Below are 6,421 nucleotides of genomic sequence, written 5' to 3' on the forward strand. Positions count from 1 at the left end.
CCAGGGACCCGGTCATAGGCTACGCCATATCAGCCGATCCCTTCTTTCCAGCACTGAGAAGTGTGATACCCCTGTAATTGGCACACACTCTCTGGTCCCCCTTTTTGAACTCGGAAACCACCACCCCTGGTCTGCCACTTTTTACGTAGTGTCCCAGACTTCAGTGCAATGTTGAAGAGGCGTGTCATCCAAGATAGTCCCTCCACACCCAAAGCTTTAAGATTTCTTTGACAGATCTCATAATCCCCAGGGGCTTTTAGCCCTGTGGAGTTGTTTGACTAACAATACCAGAGAAGTTGACGACCCTCTCCCATCACCCTCCAGTGTCACATTGCAGTGCTCAATCACATAACCATGCACGATAAGACAAAACACCATGGAGTTGGCATGGAGACCCAGATGGGCCATTTACGTTACACTACATTGTCACATAGACATGTGCTAATCGCTCCAATGCCTAATATGATGGGAATGCATCCTAACAACTAAAAAGCGTCAGCACACACACACACACACACGTATATATATATATATATATATATATATAAATATATATATATATATATATATTATATATATATATATATATATATATTCATATTTGCGATACCAGTCCCCCTTATGGGATTACTGGTATAGTTGTCTTATTTAATTGGTGTCTGTCTTGTGTATCTGTATGTTTTTCTGTTGTTGCTATTGTATTTTATGGACCATGAGTCTAAATAATAAAGGCTATCTATACACAGTATATAAATAATTTGCCCTTACTTTAATAAAGCAGTCTACCCACCATAAAGCAATCAAATACAACAAACAAAGATTATAAATTTGAGAAATTCAAATTGAACAAACTTATTCTTTGTCATGGAGGAAAGTTTTTATTTAAAAAAAAACTCATATCTGAGGTAAAAATACAGAAATACCGAAATAGCAGTACCCATGTGCTCAACTGATTCCCTTTTCAATAACCTATGCCTTTTCATTTCTCCTCTGGTCTCTCTGACCTGTGTCCTGACTCTGTGACACAGACAACGTTATGTCTCTATACAAGATCCTCCCAAAGCCCACAGCATTTTCAACAATAAGAAGTAATAAATTCAAAGATCTATGGAAAAACTATCAATCTGTTTCCCCTCAGTTTTGTGTTCAAAGGGCACGGTGTAATCAGATTTCCAGAGGCCGGGCGTTAGCTGCTGCTTCTCAGTGGCTGTAAATATTAACTTCTGGAGCTTTCTTGGGAGAGTAGACAATGAAGGAAGGCACGTTTGGGAATTCCCAGTGTTAGAGTGTGCAGCACTTTATTGTTTGGAGATGTGTAGGGTTCCATAGAGGATAGTATGAGTTAGTCTGAAGGATACCTCTTCATGTGAAAAGTCCTTCTGCGAAACCCAGAGGGATTCATTCTTGTATTATGCTGAAATTACAAGTCAATCCTGACAATCTTAAGCTTTATGCAGCTCATGATGAATGTATATATGGGAAGAATCTAAATGAAATAAACCACAGGATGTGATGCAGAGAGCTCATTTACGACAACTTACAAACACAAAATGCTACCTCCTTCTGCTTGCCTGATCAGCTGTAGTCAATTAACGTTAATGTCATCAGCTAGCCAAACTACACACTGTTAGGTGTTATTTGGTAAATGTGGTAAGCAAGTTCTGTTCGGTCAGTCGAAGAAGATTTGTTGAGGGCGAGACAACAGAGTGGCGAGCCAGTCTGACAACACAGCTAACAATGGTTAACTATGTGTTACCTTTTTTGATTCCCAAACAGTCCAGCTAGGCCAACCCGTACACACTCCCAACTGGTAAAATCCTGACGCTTGGTCAGTGTCTCTCAGCATCAGATATCGACGCAAAAATCACCTTTTAGCCTCTGTATGGGACGCACGGCAGCTCCACCAACTGTAAGATGATGTAGTATTTAGAGAGACATTGGCAGAGAGACCAAAAATCCGCATAGGAAGGAAGGTTGGGGGGGTGGATTCAAACAACACAGGACTTTCACCCAGGAGACCGGGGTTCATGTCTCTTTCTTGTTCGGGTGTCATTATTTGATAATTAATATGAAAACCTTTCTTATGGGCAGCCCTAATAACATGTATGTCTACATTACAGTAATTAGTCTACAATCAATTTTCCTTTGATTAAAAACATTATTCAGTAGCTCTTGACGGGTGTATCAGAGTTTTCTCAGTGTTGTTTCCTCCCACATGGCGGTGGAACCGACTGCATATATCATCCTCATCCCAGACAATCCAGGCTCAAACACTGCAATACACTGAGACGGAAACTACAAGGCAGCGAAGGAGTGCCGCTGGCTAGGAGTACCAGGTGTGACATTCAGTTACAGGTAACCACACCCCAAGGGATGATGGGATCCCTGAGCCATGTGACCTCCCCCCTCCCCCTCCCCTGTGTGTTTATGTTTGCGCTGATGCAACACACTGCAAACGCTGACGCCAACTTGCGCTTGGACGCCAAACAAGGACTCCTAGGCCTTCTCAAACACATCTTTAGGGATTTTTAGAAAGGTGGTTGTGTAAGAGAAATGAGACTGAGGGTGTGTTGGGGGGTGGGGGGGGGGGGCGTCATAAGTAAGAGAGAGAAGCAAGGGAAGCTCAGGGATCAGAAGTGATTATGTCTGGTGTTATCAGGCCTGCGAGCTGCCTTGCCGAAGCTTACATCATGGTCTTAATGACGGCGGGGAGGAGTGCAGGCCAGGGTTTTGTGTGTTTGCGCACACATCAGAGTTTCTCGCTTTGTGTAGTAAATCTTTCTTTCTATCATACCGTAAATGGAGAGAGTTGAAAGGTGCGAGCAGTGCAAGAGAGAGAGAGAGAGACGCTCACGCCGTGTATCAGACAGCATGTGATGGAAACTGTGCGACAGATGTAGTTTGTAGTTACTACATGTGCTGATGTCAGGATGTGTAACATGTCAGATGTTACACATCAAAAGACAAACCTGCATCTAGGAGAATATGAATACAGGCGCGGTCTGGCTGCTGCCGTAATAAAGGCAATCAGCAGTTAAAAAAAAAAAAAAAAAAAGAAGACAAATATGCAAGTATGGAAATGATCAGACATGATGTAAAGTAGTTTTGTTCTGTTGTAAATGTACGACTAAATGACCATGTGTGTAGTTTCATTATATAGTTTAACATGTTTGTCATGTCCAGATACTGCTTACATTCAATCAATTTCTCTATTGTTTTTTTACTTTTCATAAAGATATTGCTTTTGTCTGGTAAAACACAGCTTTGCTCAAGGGGTTTGAGAGAGTTATGAGCCCATTGGTCCCAAAAGATAGGCGTACGTGAAGAATGTTACTACATCTGAATCTACATTTGTTGACATTTGCTGGTAAGATTTGAAGCTGTTCAGTGTGCTGCAGCTGACTAGCTAATTGCTATTTAACCTGAAAACTGACTTGAGCAAGCGAAAGGCATAAGAGGAGAGGCATGTTTTTCACTGGACGGTGACAATATATTGACTATTTTAATACATAATTTTAAAATAAACTATATGTACGTTCATATATGACTGTTTAATTGTTTATTATGTTCATGTTCATTGATGCTTGCACTATAAAAGCATTGTTCAAAAATATCATTATGGTGATTGGATGTAATATCAGGTAATGAACAAACAAAGCATGTGTGTTTGTGTGTGTGTGTGTGTGTGTGTGCGTGTGTGTGTGTGCTTACCATATGCTCGGGCTACAGGCTGTGTGTCTATTGCAGAGAGATCTGCTGTTTAATTACCTACCAGAAGCACGGGAACATAATTACTTTGTGTTTTCCTGCATGATTGGGTTCGCTGGCATTTCGGCGGCGGTACGCTACTTCCATCATGATGAATGTGACAGGTGAGGTGGCGGCCACTTCTGCTGCTGCCGCCGTCTCACTTTCTGTCTGGGTGGATGGGGATGGATGGATAGGTGGATGCAGACAGTGATGGAGGATTTGGGACTCCATTTTTCGTGTGCTTTTGTTGTGTTTGCGCAGCTCAGCCAAGAGGCCTACATGGAAAGGAATCCTAAGCGTGTGGGAGGATGGCTTTAGCTGCAAGGTGTCGATTCTGCTTCCAACGATACCCCCTAACCCATTGAACTCTTTGGTGGTTATGCTTTGTTGTCATTTGCTTTATTAACGTAATCACAGCACATATGATACATGCCATATACCGTGACATTTGGAATAAGTTAAGTTATTCAGACTATTTATTTTTTGTCGCATGTACATTAGAACCATGGGTGAGGGCCCTCAATCACATCTGAAGACAGAAGCCTGCAGTCATAGCGTCCTACTGGCTGTATCCCGGTTGTTTTGGGCTGCCAGTAGGAACCGGAGGGCCGCTGGTTCAAGTCCCCCTTCAGACCAAAGTACTGAGAGTGGATTGGTAGCTGGACAGATGCCAGTTCACCTCCCACCTCCTTGAGCAAGGCACTGAACCCTCCTCAGCCGTTCAGGGCGCCTGTTCAGTCACAGCCCACTCATTTTGACATCTCTCCATTAGTGCATGTATAGGAGTGTGCATTTGTGTGTATTTTGGACCTGTGTGTAGTGTGTAATATCAAGAGAGTGTAAATTGTAATCCCCCATCAATAAAGAGAATAAATTAAAAATAAAATAAAATTAGCACATATTTTCAGATGTGATGAACTGTACATTTACATGCACTTGACATTAAGGTAGATGACACCTTCAGACGGTCCTGGTGTTGCACTCGGCTGTTGACAGAACTCCTAAAGAGAGGACCCCGCTTACTTTCACACAATGCAATCACACATGATTGTTGGACTATCTTGGACACAGATGTAGGATTTAAGTTATTGCTATCATGGCTTGTTGATATAAAGAGGAAGTATGATGTTGCCTATAGCCGAGGCGTCACACTTTATTTCACCAAGGGTCAGACTGGAAAATAAGAATCACATCCAGGGCCAGATGTGTAGTTTATTGATATGCTTTAATGTTTTTCTCCAAAAAAGTCAATTATCATTGACTGTATTACTGCATGTCCCAAATAGCCTTCTCACTTAAAGTTTGGTCAACATAAAGCCCTAAAGATTTCAGTAAACAAGTTCCTTAGCCATCATAGATTGGTTGATTACATTATTTAAAACAGTCTTCCACACAGCTGACTCCCAGCAACCTGTTTCACAGCCTGAATACAAAAACTCTACTTCTGGGGAAATTTCTGAGTCTGAAAGTTGGAAAATGAGTGTCGTTAAATCACAGTTTGAAAAAGTTTAGGCATGCCCAAATTTATGATGAACCTTAATTGATATGCGCGATGGATCAAAATTTGAGTGGTCTGGTTGGACAAATTTATGACTTTAAGAAAAAGTGGTAATTTTGGGCCACAATTGCATTGTTAATTGTGTATCATTTTTTTTTTGTTTTTTTAAATCATAAAATAAATTTAAAAAAGTTACTTGTTACTCGTTTTCCAAAACCAAAATGAAAAAAAAAGACTAACAATTAATTTTTCCAATTTCTGATATTGTGCTTGAATGAAGCATTTTGTCCAATTTTGATATTTCCAACTGAAACAAATTGCATCAACCGTGGGTCTCTACTGGGGCGCTTACAGAGGGACCCTGCAGTCCCATGTCGAAGTGTCCTTAGGCAAGACACTGAACCCCGAGTTGCCCCCGGTGCTGCGCATCGGAGTGTGAATGTGTGTGAGTGTTTATCTGATGAGCAGGTGGCACCTTGTACGGCAGCCTCGGCCCCAGTGTATGAATGTGTGTGAATGGTGAATGTTTCCTGTAGATGTAAAAGCGCTTTGAGTAGTCGTTAAGACTAGAAAAGCGCTATATAAATACAGCACATTTACATTTACCCGCAAAACAAACTAGTAAAACAAAATATGAATATAATGAAATTAAATCAGCAAACACAGCGGAACACACATAAAATTTCAATCAGGAGAGACTTTGTTGCTGATATGCAAAGATTTATTGTACATATGCATAATATGAAATGAGTCTTCGGAGATTAGACTCCGTTGTTGTAAAAGAATGCCTTAAAGAGGTATCCACCCGATGGAGTCTAGACGCTGGTGATGGTGGTGAAGGAGCCTGAAGGCTGGATCTAAGGAGTCTACGGGGGCGTCTGCCCGAGGAATACCCAGGGTGCCGTGGGTGATGATGACTGGAGGTGGAAGGGGAGGAGGAGGAGGGTTGCATTCTTGCCTGAAATGACAGCTGACAGCAGCAGAGAGGACAACAGATTGAAAGCAGAGATGCTAATGTTGTGATTGGCTCGTGAAAGTCATGGCTTATTTGTATTGGTTTAACTGAAAAGTGACCACTTCCGCCCAGCTGATCAATTTAGGAAGAGAGAGGGGAGAAGTCTTTGTGAAAGAATGAGCTTCATTACAATGCATCACTATGTACATGACAAGCCC

Source organism: Etheostoma spectabile, chromosome 10 (genome assembly GCF_008692095.1).
Source record: "Etheostoma spectabile isolate EspeVRDwgs_2016 chromosome 10, UIUC_Espe_1.0, whole genome shotgun sequence".
NCBI lineage: Eukaryota > Metazoa > Chordata > Actinopteri > Perciformes > Percidae > Etheostoma > Etheostoma spectabile.